General features: G+C 37.8%; 1 pseudogene; it reads right to left on the bottom strand.

The window, feature by feature from the left end:
* Positions 1–225: 225 nt before the first annotated feature.
* On the bottom strand, positions 226–730 carry LOC150008201 (coiled-coil domain-containing protein 90B, mitochondrial-like; annotated as a pseudogene).
* Positions 731–17,458: the final 16,728 nt, after the last annotated feature.

Raw genomic sequence — 17,458 nt, 5'->3', positions numbered from 1 at the left:
TTTTCAATGGCAGCTTTTCAACACAATAAAATAAAGACTTAAGAACAAAGACAAATACATCTTATTCTAAAACAAATATTTCTCTTTAGTCCTTATTTACTTTGAACAATCTTGTTGTATTAAGTTTTGCTGCAACTTTCAGTGTTCAAAGTAAATCTGTCCTGGTGCAGTGTTCTAAGAAGTCAATAGCAGCAGCAGTAGGAGCAGAATATAGTCCTTGCACTGCTATTTCCAGATTCTATAAAATCCCAGTGCTATTGCCAGGCAAGTCAGCAGTAAACTCTGAGGCTGCGAGAGAATGACAGTCTCAAGCTTGTTAGATTCCATTAGCATTATTATTATTATTTTATTTTTGCATTAATGTTTTTAAAGAAGCAATTTCAGTGTCAATTTTATTACTGGTCTCTGAGATAATACTTACGGTTTTTTTTTTTTTTTTTTTTTTTTTGTAAATTCTGTGGTTGCTTCCGTAAGTTTCTTTTCACGACCTGTAAACATACCTCTTACTCTGCTCCTTTCTAGGTTGATGTCCTGTCTATTATCTGCTCTGATTTGACTGGTTTCATTTATCAATTGTTGCTTAATTTGTTCGAATTCAATTTTCATTTTCTCATTCTCCGCTCTCATATTTGCAAATTTACATTTCCCTAGGATGACCATGTCTTTCCTGATGGAGTCCAAATGAACCTAGTTGTTGTGCTGTTATTTCTGAATGAGCTTGAGTGACCATCTCCTTATAGGTAGTATCCAAGCTGACATTTGATAAACTGGCGAATGCTGATACAATTGTTTCTGCCCATGCTTTGTCAAATCCAGGAGTTTCCAAGTCCTGAACCAATGCATGGGTATCAAAAGTTAGTTTCCTTTGTTCTATGGTTTATTTTTTAAAAAGGTTTTCTAATACACGAGAACATAAAATCACATCCTTTTAAGAAAGAGAGCAAATTTAATTGCTATTTATTTAGGAAGACTTGTTTTGAATTAGTGAAGAGCCCCAATTAAATATGTATGTATAACCTTTTTAAAATTATAAAACCTTACCTTTAGACATGGAAAAATTATTAATGATAGCTAGGTTTATTTTTCATGGAACAGGGTGAGAATGTAAGCTCATTTTGAGAAGAAATTTATAAACATTAATTTAAAAAATATATCCTTAGTAAACCACAATGGAAAACAAGCCAACAAACCCTGAGGGATCTTGACTCACCTGAATTGGGGCCTGAGCCTTCTCAATCCCGAAAGGCAGGTACTGACAATTCCTTTCCCCTGTGGTGACCAGAAAAGAGCAGGCTCATCTGATCCTTAGCTGAGCACGCAGTCTTTCTGGAACCCTGCAGTGAGGACTTCTGATATGCCCGTTATCTTAACTCCAACCTCTGTGTCTGCAACCTGGAATGCATCACTTTAAATACTAGCAGAGGGAACAATGCCACCTCATTTATGGGTAGAAATCTTCAGGTACCCCCAGTGCTGAGGTTAGTTTTTCCTCCAGATGCTCATGCTAGTAAGTCATCCTGGGCACAAGATGAGGTGACTTCCCAGTTCTGGAGTTTCCCAGTTCTGGAGTTTCCTCATGCAAAATCTGAGTTTTGGTGTCTTTTTAAAAATGAGAATGACCTGTAGCTCTTCATTCTTTCTACAGTCTCTTTGTTAACTTTGGAATCGCACTCCAGGGTCCATGTTTTAGCCCTGTCTGGTTTAAACTGTGTGCGTGAAGTGGGAGGGAAAGGAAAAGATCCAGGTTCTCATGATCCTTCAAATGCCTGTCTCCCCTCTCATCATCATGATCGTCCTAACTTTCTGAGCAGTTCTTAACATGGAGGCCATAGATAGCCTTGCAGATCCTTGGATATCTGTGTATGCAACTATCTAAAGCTTTGTGGGTCGACAGTCTACAGCTCTCATTGGATTCTCAAAGGAACCAATGACCCAAAGAGACTAGGAACTATACTGCTCTGTAGGTATATATGCTATCTTCAGGCTCCATCCCTTGCTGACCATCTTTTCTCGTCTTTTCTTCATGGTCAAAGTATTCAACCTCAGCAATAAAACTTATGCTTTCCACTTGGTATAAAATAAAGTGATTCGTTCATTGGTTCAACAGGTAAAGAGTCCCTACTCTACGCTAGAAACTCTTCTTGGCACTGGAGATACCACAGAAAACAATATGGCTACAAGATGCCTAATGTGCTGAATGATTACTCTGTGTGAAGTACTGTGTTAGTGATTATCTCTAATCTTTATAACAAGCCTATGAAAAAGGTACCATTATTATATTAATGTTATAGATGAGAAAACTGAGTCAGTGACTCAATCAGGTTCTCCCAGTTCAGAAGTAATGATCTAGGGGCTAGAGGCATCTCTTTAAGTGATCCCTTTAAATTATTTGAGGGATACAATGAGAGACTGAAGTCAACCAAGGCCAAAAGCCCCAGTCCATGAGAATGATTAATAACACCATTCAAAAGAATATTTTTGGTACCTGGTTTACAGAGGCACATGGGCTACAACCCTGAATAGTGTACGGTCCTTCCCTCAAAGTTCAGAAGGGTTAAGGAACTCTGGTTCCTATCTGACAATGGAGAACTGAGGTAGGGTGACCAAACTGCTTCCTAGTCAGAATTTGAAGAGCAGGTAGTAGGCAGAAAAAGGTGAAATGTAGGGTTTGGGGATCAAAGTCCCATTTATGAGCCTCTGTGACATGTCATGTTCGGCCAGTCTCCTTTTCTGTCCTCTGTCCTCATGGACTCCTTGATTACTTACCAGCTGTCTCTCATTTTTCCAGCTCCTCGTGTAGGTTTCATCTTTACTTACATATCCTCATAATCCTTGTTATGAGGATTAAAGGAGAGTAACAGGTCCTATTAGCATAGCAACTTCCGATGAAATCAGCAGCAGTATTTTTAGCCAGGCTTCATTAAAGACTCAACACACGACCAAACTGTGTTAGTCATAACATCTGAGTAAAACTGCAGATTCCCTTTTCATTCATTTTAATCAAATATGTTTACATATATTTACAATTGTCTCCGTGTGCCCAGAAATGATTTTTACTGCAGCTTAGTCACGAAGCCACTAGGCAGGATGTCTCTGTGTTCAAATAAGCTTTAGCTCATACTTAGAACCACCTATAATGGGTTTCTTCTTTTTCTTCTCCCTCCTCCTCTCTTTTGTCCCAGACACCCCCCATTTGCATGTTTCTTCCTGTTGTTTCCAGAGGTTCAAGATTTTGTATATTTATATATTGGTTAAATTTCCATTCGATCCACAAAAATATTTCTAAATGATCATTATTTTTCATTGACAGCCTTTTACCAAGAGTCATCTGAGAGGTCTGATGATTTGGAAATTAGACAAAGAGGATCTGGAACGGTGTGGCAACAATGAAGGCCACCAACCACATTGGGCTACTGAGCATTTAAAACATGGATAGTGCCACATGTAGAATAAGACTGTTAAATATAGTATTAGATTACTCTGAAATTAATTTCACCCAATACAGGTAAAATTGTAGATATATATTATAGTGCAAATTAAAATTAAAAATTTTAATCATTTCAAGTCACAGGTATATTGAAATGAACATTAATAACTTGTGGGAGGTTTTTGTACTGGGAATTAGTTTTGTATCTTTTTTACACTGGGCACACTGAGAGTTATTATTCTAAATACTGTTTTGAAAAATATTTCTGAGAGGTGTTAAAGTCTTGACTATTTGCCCAATTCTGACCCTCTCTTAAAACAGACACATTTTTCATTATTGATCTCATGAGGTGGGGCCAGTGGTAGAAAGAGAACCAATTCCAGAGCGTTGAAAGATGTTTTCAATTATTTGTAAACTATAACCACATCACAAATTTACATTGAAAATCACCTGTGCCCACAGAGCTAATGTATCCTGAGTGTTCTTTTCATGAACATATAACAGTTAAATATTAATCCACAAATTGATACTCATGTATAGTCTCCCTTTGTTCTGGAAAAGTTGACTTATTGACCATGTGTAGGATTTCTTTTTCACTCGCTGTCAACTGTACATGAGCTTGAACACATCAGATCTAAACTGAGGCTGTTAGGGTGTATTATGCACATCACACATTCAGATGTACACAGATACACACACACACACACCACCACAAAATAATTAGGAAAATTAAGCATTCCTGACTAATCCACAGATATTTACTGATTCTCTAGCATATGAGCAGCATTATTCTAGTCATGTGGGCCTGTATGATGGCTTTTGCCTTACAAGAGTTTCCAAGTTGCTTGGAGTTTAAATTTCATTTAAACCAGTGTCAAAGTGAAGGGTATTTTCCTGCTCCTTCCCTGTCTCTCTAACCTAACCTGGCTGCCCTTGTTCCTAAGCTTGGGGAAAGAAATCAGATTTGAACCCCAGTTTCACTTATTATTAGTTGGGTGATCTCAGATGTGTTACCTAATCTCAGATTTAGTTTCTTCCTATGAAAAGTGAGGATAATTATAGTTCTTATATGTTACAGTTGTTATAAGAATTAAATAAGGTGATATGTATACATCTCTTAGTTTAGCATAGTATCTGGCACATGGTCAGTGTTTATTCAATAGAAAATATTATTATACCACTTATTGAAATAAGAGTCTTCCTTGTATGTACCAATTGGTTTTAAGAAAACAACAGAAATTCAACTACCTCACTCTTCTTCCTGGCTTCACCATGAGACCCTATCACTAAGTGTTCACCTTACATTTCACATTGCAGGGGCTGCCCTTTGAAAGGCTTTTCTTTTTTGTAACCCATGAAGTTTGTGGTCCTTTGCCTTTTATCCTCCTCCTCCTCCTCCTCCTCCTCCTCCTCCTCCTCCTCCTCCTCCCCCTCCCCCTCCCCCTCCCCCTCCTCCTCCCCCTCCCCCTCCTCCTCCTCCTCCTCCTCCTCCTCCATCATCATCTTCTTCTTCTCGTCCTCCTCCTCCTCCTCCTCCTTCTCCTTCTTCCCCTTCCCTTTCTCCTCCTTCTCCTTCTCCTTCTCCTTCTCCTTCTCCTTCTCCTTCTCCTTCTTCTTCTTCTTCTTCTTCTTCTTCTTCTTCTTCTTCTTCTCCTCCTCCTCCTCCTCCCCCCTCCTCCTCCTCCTTCTCCTTCTTCTCCTTCTCCTTCTTCTCCCCCCCCAACTACCTTCTTCTTCCCTTTAAATAAATACAGATTATAACATTGAGTTTATGGTTAAGTAATTCACTAAAGAAATACTCAGTTAAAAATTGATACCTTACCCTACTTAACTTGAACATTAGGAAGAGTTCTCTCTGAAAATACAGTTATAGTACAATCACAACATCCTTCAAAAATATGTACCAAATCATTCCATAGCTCTGTATGAACATATGTATTTCATAGTAAATAAACATACCAGGGTGCTCATCACTATTACACAATTTGATGGCTTTGTTATGAGCCCAGGTATGTTTTCAATATTAAGATCATTAAGTATTTTAAGATATCCTCTGCTCTGCCTGCTACCAATCCACCCAGAGTCTTCTAGCTTAGTCGAGATAATAATATCAATGACAATGATAACCTTATATTAAGTGAAACAGAAAAAAGTCCCCAGTAATTATTCCTTTTTTTAAAAATAAGGATTTGCCAGATTAACCTGATTTATAGTTAGTTACTCCAGAACTTTTCTAGGCTGAAGCCCATGGTTGCCATAAGACATCATGATTTATAAGCATAATTATATTTTGCCCCATAAATAATGTAGTGCGCACACACACACACACATACACATTTAACATGAACTGATATACTTACCTAATACTAACTCTCGATGGGTCATTTTCTTGGCTGGGTTCTTTCTTTCCCTTTCATCAGCAGAAACGATCATCTCTGAAAACAGAACAGAGCTGTATGCTATCAAGTTTCACCAGCGGAGTGTTTGGGAGCCAGTACATTCTCTTTCACTCTAAATGTTGCAAGCAGAAAGATGACCCTAGAATCATTTTAATTTATCTGGATGGTCAGCTCTCTAACAGATAGATGTCTTTGCTGATTTTTCAGCTGATCATGTAACCCACTGAGATCTCATTAGCATGTTGTTATTAAATGTCACATGGTTGCATCTGGTGGTTTTCAGATAAACCAGGAATACCTATGCTTCCAACAATGTTATTTCTGAAGAGAGTTTATAAATGGTTTTCACAGTTACTATAACCAAGCAGGGAATGGTTCAAAGTGTTTTAGAATCACCTCATCCAGCAAGCTTCACATGTCTAAGGATCAAATTCAGAGCCTTTGTCATTTCCCAGAACACCTGAGTGTAAAATATCTTGAAACAGGAGAGAGAAACATGAAGAGGCAAAACCTTGACATTTGAAAAACAGGCAGAGCTTCATCTGACAGGATGACAGTCGTTAGTTGCTCCTTCCAGCCATTGTTCCTCTGTAATGTTGGAAATGTCCGCACAGGGCCAGGAATCTGGATCATGCTGTGAACAGGCCGTTGGCACAGAGGAGTTAAGCTGCTGTGTTATCAGTAGCAGCTCTAGCAGGAAAAACATGATTTTTACCATTTCCCAGGGCTGCTTTCAAATGTCTCCCTTCTTAGGTACTACCCAGAGCAGAAACATGGGGCATAGTGGCCTCCCAGGTGGACTATCAAAAATGCAGTCTCCACCTCTGAATATGAAGACAAGACATCCTACAATCTGGAGTGAAAATCGGGGTATAACCTAGCTGTGGAGTAGATCTGGTGGCAAAGACTCTGGTCAACTGGATCAACAGAGGGAGAGAGATGAACAGCAGCAAGCCGGCATTGAGCTCAAGGAGATGGAAGAGAAAAACAGCGGAGGATACCAGGCAGAGTCATTGCCAAATCACTGAGTCAGCCAGATGTGACCTAACCCTCTGGCCTGCAAGTGCAATGCTACCCACAGAAGACACGGAAACCTGGGAGAACAAACAGTGGGCTTGTACTGGGGATTTCAATGCATCATCTGAGGAAGAAAGAGAAGGAAGCAAATACTGAAGAAAAGAAGAAGAATACAGTCCATAGCAGATACCTGCTTATTTTCAGACAGACAATACATGCTGAAAGTAAGCAAGTGACAATTACCTCTAATGACAGAATGAAGCAAACATGCTCTTAGATTAACTCTTCACCAGTCACCCAGTCCAGTCTCTCTTTTCTGCTGGGTTCTAGGACCATCCACTTCCTTGGGTAGCTCTTAGGATTTAGCGGTATAGAAGCTTCCCTCTCTTAATTTCCTCTGCCTTGTTTGAGTTCAGTCCATTTCCACATCTTAAATTTTTGCTTTTTAAAATATTTTTTATTTACTTATTTTTAGAGAGAAGGGACGAGGGAGAGAAACATCAATGTATGGTTGCCTCTCGCACACCCCCTACTGGGGACCTGGCCCGCAACCCAGGTATGTGCCCTGACTGGGAATCGAACCAATGACCCTTTGGTTTGCAGGCCGGAATTTTTGTTTTTTGATATGCTTTTTGAAATACCAACTTAGTTCATCTAATTGGACTCCACATATGGCCTGTTACCTCTCCTTAAATTGTCACCCTCAAGTCTAGCCTCAGCTTCGTCCTTGGGATCCAGAGCACGTTCATGACCCCTCTCTTTACAGGACCCGGGTCTAGGTTGGGCTCTCTTGCCTGTACACTGCGTCACCATCCATTACATTGAACCTGTTGAATAAATCTTTTGAAATCAGTATGCCCATATGAGGGTAGGCTTGTCTTAAAATTTTTTGAGAACATAAGGGCATTATATAAAGATGTGACATAATATGATATGATCTTTAAAAGGTTGATATTCTACCTATTCAGAGTTGACCCACAGGGAGCAAAGAAAATAATAGGATGTTTTCTTTCCCTGGGCATTTGATCTTGGAATTGGCGTTTACTAATGCTGCCCCTCAGCAAAGGGAATCCAAGGTTACTTACTTTCAACATGCAATTTTCTTCAGTGAGCTGCATAACTGATTCAGTCTTACTTTGGATAAAATAATCTAATATTCATTACTCAGTTGTCTGCTGATAGCCAATTTAAACACCTTTCTCCCTGTTTATTTTCCTTGAAATATTAATACCTGAACTGATGATACAAATGTACTGGTTACTGGAAATTTATGTCACTTTATGTCAGAGCTTCTTAAGCGGTGTCCATGAATGGTTGATAATAGACCAGTGAACACTTTAATGTTGTCTACAAAGTGTTGAATGCATATGTATTATGTTTTCTGAAGAGAAGATTTTAAGACAAAAATCAAAAGATTCCCAAAGGAATTTATGTCCCCCAAACAGGTTAAACATTACTGCTCACTGTGAACTAATGACTCACAATCTTGCTTATAACTATTTATTAGCTGGATGCTATGCTTTGTGACACCTTTACTATGTCCCACATTCCTGGCATGGTGCTGTGTGTTTTGAGAGATAACAAGACTTGCAAACCAGTCTTTTATAAATTTGATTAATGAACTAATCTCCTTAGGGTTAAAGCGGGCAATAAAATTTCTGGTCTATAAAACATAAACTTAATTTTCTTGTTCAGAAATAACTAATCCCAAGTGCTTCTCACTACTGTCCCAATTTACAAAACTCGGGAAGTCTCATGGACATGTGTCCTACTTCCATGGGTGTGGCTGCCTTGCCAAACCACAGCGCTGAGTTCCAGCAATGGGCTGTCCTTCACAGATCCTGATGCTAGAAACAATTGTCCAGCTATTTCTTTCTTTCTTTTTCTTCTTCTTCTTCTTCTTTTTTTTTTGTGTGTGTGTGTATTGTGCTTTATTTTTATCAAACTTTTAAATTTTTTCCCATTACCATTTAGTCCCCTCATACCCCCTTCCCCCTGCAATCACCACACTGTTGTCCAGGTCCATGAGTCCTTTTTCCTTTTTGCTCAGTCCCCCCCCCTTCCCCCTCCTCCCCTTGCTGTCATCCTGCTCTCCATTGATGAGTCTGTCTCTATTTTGCTTGTTAGTTCAGTTTGTTTGTTAGATCCCACATAGAGTGAAATCATATGGTATTTGTCTTTCTCTGATTGGCTTATTTCACTTAGCATAATGTTCTCCAGGTCCATCCATACTGTTGCAAAGGGTAAAATTTTCTTCTTTTTTCCGACCTAGTAAAATTCCATTGTGTAAATGTCCCATGGTTGTTTTATCTACTCATCGACTGATGGACACTTTGGCTATTTCCATATCTTAGTGATTGTAAATAATACTGCAATGAACATAGGGGTGCTTGTGTTCTTTCACATTAGTGTTTTGGGTTCCTTCAGATATACTTGTATTCCCAGAAGTGGGATTGCTGGGTCAAAAGGCAGATTCATTTTAAATGTTTTGAAGTAGCTTCATACTGCTTTCCACAGTGACTGCACCAGCTTACCCTCAGGTTCTCCTTTCTCACATCCTTGCCAGCACTTGTTGTTTGTTGATCTATTGATAATGGACATTCTGACAGGTGTGACATGATATCTCATTGTAGTTTTAATTTGCATTTCTCTGATAATTAGTGATGTTGGGCATTTTTTCATGTCTATCGGCCATCTGTATTTCCTCTTCGGAGAGGTGTCTATTCAGGTTGTTTGCCCATTTTTGAAATTGGTTGTTTGCTTTTTCTGGTGTTGATTTTGTAAGTTCTCTATAAATTTTGGATAGTAACCCCTTTATAGAGTGTATAGATGAATGTGTTCTCCCATTCTGTGGGTTGTTTTTTTATTTTGTTGATGTTTTCATTTGCTGTGCAAAAACTTTTTAGTTTGATGTAGTCTCATTTGTGTTTATTTTTTATTTTGTTTCCCTTGCCTGGGGAGATATAACTGTTAAAATATTGCTATGAGTAACATTCAAAATTTTGCTGCCTATGTTTTCTTCTAGGATTTTTTTATGGTTTTGGGTCTAACATTTAAGTCTTTGATCCACTTTGAATTTATTCTTGTGTGTAGTATACGAAGGTGGTCTAGTTTTATTTTTCTGCATATATCTGTCCAATTTTCCCAACACCATGTATTGAATAAACTATCTTTAACCGATTGTATGTGCTTGCTTCCTCTGTCAAATATTAATTGACTGTAATGGTATGGGTTTATTTCTGGGCTCTCTATTCTTTCCATTGATCTATGTATTTGTTTTCATGCCAGTACCATGCTGTTTTGGCCTTATAATATAGTTTGATATTCGTCGGCGGCGGCAGCCGTCCGTCTCGAGAGACAATGGTGTAGCTTCTTAAGAGTCTATCTGCACCGCCGAGAATGGCTGTGCAGTCCGACTCGGGAGTGACATGGTATCTGTCTCCTCCCGTGTTGAATCGACATCTTGCGATGACGCTGAGTGTCCTCTCCAGTGAAGCTGAAGCTACAGAGCCTGGGCAGGGTGATATGGAGGGTCTGCTGTTGCCCATGCAGCAGACCCCCCCTCTCTTCGCAGCTGAAGGGTCCAAGGGAAAGACGGAGTCAATACAGCTTGGCTTCAGGTGCACCGCAGGAGTTGCCGGTGTTGACTACAACGTCAAACCGCCTTAGGGACTCCGGCTCCGGATTTTCTGTCGGGGTTTACTCCCTTAGCCTTTCCCCTGAAGAGGTATGCCGCAAGGCAGCGGAGGTTTTTTGGAGTCAGAGTTTTCCTTCTCTGATGTGCCCTGACTGGAAGATCGAACCAGCGACACTTAGTTCGCAGGCTGACGCTCAATCCACTGAGCCAAACCAGCCAGGGTAGTTTGATATTAGGTAGCATGATTCATACAACTTTGTTCTTCTTTCTCAGGATCACTGTTGCTATGCAGGACCTTTATGGTTTCACACAAATTTTTGAAATATTTGGTCTAGTTTTGTGAAATACATTATTGGTATCTTGATAGGAATTGTATTTAATCTGTAGATTGCTTTGAGTAGTATGGGCATTTCAATGTTAATTATCTTATCCATGAGCATAGAATGTGCCACTGCTTCTTTGTATCTTCTTAGATTTCTTTCTTCAGAGTCTTATAATTTTTTGAACTGTCTATCTGTTTCTTTGAATAAAATTAGATTTACCATTAACTACCCATAGTCTCATCAATTCACAGGTGGACCAAGATACCTAAAAACAATGTGACTAGCTGTGTTTAGAATTAAGGTCAGTGGCCAAGACCCAGAGGGAGGCCAACTAGCCCACATGAAATGAAATCCACAGGTTGAGCCTGCTACCGCTCTGTGCCAGCCCAGGCATGGAGACAGCTGTAGTCTTGGGTACCCCTCCCGGGTGAATATACTTCTGTGGCGGATTTTGCAATCAGACTTACACAGTTGACCTTTGGTAAAGTTACAAATTTTTAATTATTACATCTGCGGATCCCAACTCCTTTCTTTTCCTGTATTGCTAAATTATATTTTCATCATCACTCAATAGCACAAAATTTATTCCAGTGTAATAACTACACCAAAATAAAGGAAGTTTGTGACCATTATCACCTGTAGGCAGGAAATAGTATTTCTCTTCTTAGTTTTATAAGGGTAGTACTAGAAAGAAAGATTTTTATTGCAAGTTCAAAAACCTTCTATCTTTAAGTTTATCACCCTAATATCTAAGCCTTAAGTTTGTATTCACTCTTCCTCCTCAGTTTCTCCTTTTTTTAGAATGCTAAAGCAAATTTTCTTAACTATAAGCTGAAATAAAAGAATTTCATTTTTATTATCTTCTTTATCATTATTTGTCATTTGATTTAAGTTCTGGGTTTTTTTTTTTTTCCATTTAAATATTCCTGTGCTGCAAAAAACATATAAATAAAAGAGCTAAACTGTCAAGGTTCTCTTCCCATGCCACATATCTTGTTTCTGTATGCTGTAACAGAAAAATGGGAAAAACAAAGAATTTGAATGGGGAGGGAGGCATTTTTGTCTACACTTTCAGTGATACAAAAAGAGGGACCAACAAATATTTCTGGACTTGATTTATATTCAGACAGCTCTTCCCTTTGAAAAACATTTTTGAATTGGGAAAAATTTAAGGATTTTGTGGTTTGCCTTTCTCATAAAATATTAAAGATCACGAGTTAGTTTACCTTGCATCCTTTGCTGGGTTTAGGGACTAAACAAACACATGCTAATTAATGCCATTTTGTTGATTTTAACATTTCTATGAATATTTCTCATAATATCACTGTTGCTGGCATGAAAACTAAAATTCCAGAATTTTGTTGTTACTGGAGGGAAAAAGCCAAATCCTCTTTAATGTTAACTAAGTTAAGGAATCTAACTATAGGAAAATAGTCCGTTTTCCTATTTCTTGAACACATTCTCTCTAGGAGAATTTTTGCCCACACATCAGTGAAGTCTTCATCTTCCATGGAGTAAAATATTTCAGGACTATGTCTTGGAACAGGGTGACTGGCTATAAATCTTAACTGGGGGCAAAGTGGTATAGCAGAAACATATAAACTTTAAAGCTATAAAGCTCAATTCAATGTTCAATTTCACTGCCTAGTAGTTAGGTGACTTTGGAAAAGTTACTTATCTTCCTTGATCCTCACTTTTTTAACAGAAAAAAAATCTGAACAATAAAATAAACCTTTCTAGATGCTGTTAATGATGAAAGAGAACACACATAAATTGTTTAATACGATGTGAAACTGTCATGGGTTGCCTTGTGTCCTCCCAAAATACATGTTGAAGCCTTAACCTACAAAGGTTATATTGGAAATAGGGCCTTTTTAAGAAGTCATTAAGGTAAAATGAGGTCATATGTCTGGGCCTTAATCCAATAGGATGGGTAGATTCTTCCTTATAAGAAGAGGGGATTGGGATGCAGACCCACACACAGAAGAAAGACCATGCGAAGACATAGCAAGAAGGTAACCATGTGAAAGCAAAGGAGAAGGGCCACAGAAGAAAACAGACCTGCACCTTGACCTTGGAGTTTTAGTCTCCAGGACTATGAAAACTAAATTTCTGTAGCTTAGGCCACCCAGTCTGTGGTATTTTGTAATAGCAATTCAAGCAAACTAATTCAGGCTTATAATAGACTCTTGATGGATGAGAGTTATTATTGTTAGTTTTTCCATCAAAACACCAGATATAAATACCTAAGCTGGGTAAACAGAACTGGATCATAGTTGTTGGTAAGCAACTATCCACTGAATGAATTAAAAGGCATACATAGAAAAGTATGAATTCTTAAAATATCTCCAGCCAGCACCACAGTACTAGAAATTCCTGGCTCATTTAGGTGAAAGCACTGAAGAGTCCTTTTAAGATGCACATTAAGCCATTATCCTCCATTAATGTCTTTAGACTGATAATTTAGAAGATTGTAGCTAGTTTCAGAGACCAGGATTTTGAGAGGATAATATCCAGAGGAAATAAGTTTTCAAAGGGGAGAGGGAGAAGGAAAGAGCGAGAGCCTAGTGTACTGTGAGTGAGGAAACTCCTCCACAGTTTCCAAAGAAATGAACAGACAGTGCCATGTGGTCACTGAGTTCAACAAGGACACCTCCCACCCAAATGAAGGGGCTGATAAACGGAACCTGAAGGCAGTTTTTCTCAAATAATAGTTGGCCTATAGAAGAGATCTGTTTGTCCGTAGGATACAATGTGTGTGTGTGTGTGTGTGTGTGTGTGTTGTTTTCTTCATAGAAATTTCCTCTGTAGAATCAGAACAGTCACACAAGACCATGAGTTATGTTTGTATTCAGACAGTGCAGGTTAAATGATATCTCTCTGGCCTATCACTAAGACACTCATGAAAAGAAGGGTGAGTTTATTGGTTAAAAAGAGAACTCAAGAAGGGAGTGAGGAAATGCATCGAAAACAAGGAAGCAATGGAGACTAGAAAAAGGAAATCCCAAATGCAGAAGAAATCACAGACTCAGAAAACAAAATATTTCATAAAAAGCCTGACACCACTGTTATTCATTTCTTCCCCATGTCTAACTAAGTTAAATCCAATCAGTGCAAATTGAGGACATGTCACCTGGAAGAGTATCATTTAATGACTTTCTCTAATAACTCTTCATAAATTTTAACCATCCTTTGACTTAAAAGAAGCTAAAATAAAATGAAAGGAAAAAAATCAAGTGAGAAAGCAAATAAAGTGAGTAAATCAAATGTATCCTAAAAGCAGACAAATTTTATTTGAGTGCAAGCCAACACTGATGTCAAATAGTTAAAACAATTATTCTGTCCAGTTGGGTTGTCAAGGAATAGTAAAATTTGAAAATTTAAACTAGAAGGGAACCTAGAGACATCAATTTCACCATTTACAAAATGATGCAGTTGGACTACACAAATCTAAGGTCCATTTCAGCCATATTATTTTTGTGATTATGTGACTTCCTTTAAATCTTTCTCTTATCAAGTATTAGCAAAGATTATAATGGCCAAATGATGATAACATTAATAACGTGAAACATACAACTGTAAATTATCAAGAGGACTCATTGCAAAGTCAGATAACTTTCCAAATAACAAGGTCAGTGTTCTCTTTTTGGCTTTTATTTTTCATATGACCAGCCCAGAATTGAGGGGTGAGGTCATTACTTGGACAACAAATTATTGTAAGTTTAGTTCACCGAATCTGAGTTTCATTTAAAATTTTCTCTTTGCTGCCCATTTTATGGCAGTTCCAACATATTCACCAATGACACCTTCTACATCAGGAACAGACTACAGAACCCAAGATGCCATGAGCAAACAGCTGTGATCCTCCTGATACAAAAACTTTCCATTCCAGTAAAATATCTAATATATTGTTTTCTGAACCAATGATAAAAAGAAATTCTCACCAATAGCACATACCTGATTCCAAATGCCTGTAACAAAATATAGCTCAAACACAGTAACTTGCTTTAAAAAATAGTTTAAAATGCTTCAGATCTTAAAGTTAGAGTAAAAACAACAAAACAAGCACATAAACTCATGAAAATCAATGGCAATTTAACCTTCAGTTCTCCTTACATTTTGTTGGAAATGAACATTGGACTGTCGGTGGCTTTAAATTATTGCCTAAGAGGACTGTCCAGTACCAAAGATGAGATCTATTTTAATCAATCTAGTTTGCAAGTTTCTTGAGGGTAAGATGTCTTGTTCATCTTTGTGTCTTCAATGGAATTTCACATAAAACGTAACAGGAATAATGTATACATTAGTGGAATATAAAATAAGGAATTACTCTTGTAAATTGGGGTCTTTTAGAAGCATTAGAAATTTATCTAACTAGAGCTAATTTATAATGGATAATTTTCCTTAGGTAGTTTTTGTCTTATACTGACCAGGACTGGAGATACTAGTAAAACAGAATGAATTAAAAAATAGATTAAAAAAAAAGATAAATGTAATTCAAAACTCATTAAAAGTTTAATATTTTGGGCTACCTTTTTGAATATGAAATATGCTGTGAAGTGTCAAACAGTTCCGGTAAACAAGAGTTAAATAAATATGATTGGAAACTGCATTTGACTCATTATGACTCATTTGTGTATGAGGTTATGCAGTCATATGTAATATATCCACACACAGTTAGGAAAGCTTAATGAAAGGGCGATTATTTATGTCCTTTTTGTGAATGGGTTGCTTAGTCTGCCCTTTCCACTTCATGTTTTTGAGCTTGAGAAAGTCATAAGCCTTTCTAAGGCCTTGCAGTTCAGGTTCAGGTTGCATTATGATTTGCTTCTTGCCACTGAAAGATGATACTGTTCCTTATTACTATCCTGCATGAAAGGAAAACATTCAACAAAACAGATGAAAATTATTTTCCAAGTCTTCTGGGGTTTCCCATGTGTACCATTGAAGAGAAATATACATATATATTTTACTCATTTGAAACGTGTAGTAATCACACATGCACAACATGCATGTTATGTACTCTACTTTTGTAACAATCTTCCTGAGTAATTGAAATCAAAAATATAGTTTTTTTTTTTAAATGACCCTTTAATCCATCAAACTAGAATACAGATTCACTTGCTTGAATAATACAAGTGTTACATTTAAATCAAGTACATTATACACAGTTTTCCCTCCCTGCTGAGGGGCACATGCACTTGGAGGAACATACAGATCTTGTTGCTTCCTGATAAGGTCAGAGGAGCTTAGGTAAAATATAGTGATGCTTAACTCTCCTTGGTTTTGCCTCTGGAGCCACAAGGCTGTTACCATGACTACAAAACTGCAGTTGCTACGGCATCCACAGACTCGTCTGATGTCAAGGCTTCTGGGTGGCCCAGCACAAAAGCTATTATTTTATGTTATTTTCAAGAAGTCTCTGAATAGTAGTAGAGAACCAAAATAATTCCAAGTAAACAAGGTTTCCTATACTTTTCCATGTAGACAGACTTCTTCTTCAAAGTGGCAGTAAATGATCTAAACAAATCCATTTCTTCCAATTAGCTGATCAGAGAAATAAATTTGCATTAAAGGCAGAAAACTGGCACAACCAGTATAGAAATACAGAACTACTGTTTTACTTACCATTTTCTAAATGTATGGAAAACTTAATTTAGCCTCGCACAGATCTGGTAAATCAGCAGCCAACTCACTGGTAAGAAGGAGCAGCAGTATTACAAAGCAAGAAAACAGCAAATCAGAGTCAGAAAACCAGAAGGACAACTTATTCACAATCTTGCCTCTAGAATATCTAGTATCAATCCTTTCCTATTTGTCTGTTTATTTCAGCTTTATTGAAGTATGACTAACAAATGATCAATGTATTGATCAAAAAATACATAAATGATATATACTTAAATTATACAGTGTTATGTTTCGATATACGTATACATTGTGAAATGCTACCACCAATCAAGATAATTAACCTATCCATCAGCTTATATATTTACGTGTGTGTGTGTGTGTGTGTGTGTGTGTGTGTGTGTGTGTGTGTGGTGAGAACGCAAGATCTACTCTCTTGGCAAAATTCAAGTGTACAATTAACTATAGTCACCATGTTCTACACTAGGTCTCCAGAATTTATTAATCTTAATAAATGAAAGTTATTTCTTCATGGACACCTTTCCTGACACCAATACCAGATTGCTTCCCTATGGTTTATCTTCCTAGAGTGCTCTGTCTTACTTCATAGAATTCAGCACACTTGTAATGAATATCAGTCTTTCCTTCTAGACTCAGCGAGGGCAAGTCCATTACAGCTCCATCACCTAACACAATGCCCATAACAGTGCTAAAAAATATGTGCTAACTGGTTTAAAAGACAATGAGAAGCTTGTTTGGGAAAAGACAAGTTGTCCGATGTGCCTGAAGTTTAGGATTCATGAGATGAAATAGTGGAAGATAAGTTTGGGGTTATATTTTCCAGAATCTTCCAAGCAAGACTGAGGTATTCAGTAGACAAGGGGAACCATTATAGGATTCCAAGCTAGGGTGTGATTAGGTCAATGTGGAGTATATTCACATGGTTTCTTACTTGAAATGGAGGGCAGACCATGGCACATTGTGTTGGTTTGTCCTGTCTCTTATAATGTCAGTTCTCCAGAGTCATGGC

Source organism: Furipterus horrens, unplaced genomic scaffold, assembly GCF_987537825.1.
Source record: "Furipterus horrens unplaced genomic scaffold, mFurHor1.1.pri manual_scaffold_5, whole genome shotgun sequence".
NCBI lineage: Eukaryota > Metazoa > Chordata > Mammalia > Chiroptera > Furipteridae > Furipterus > Furipterus horrens.
Note: the sequence above shows the minus strand (reverse complement) of the source record. Positions and strands in the feature narration are given on the sequence as shown.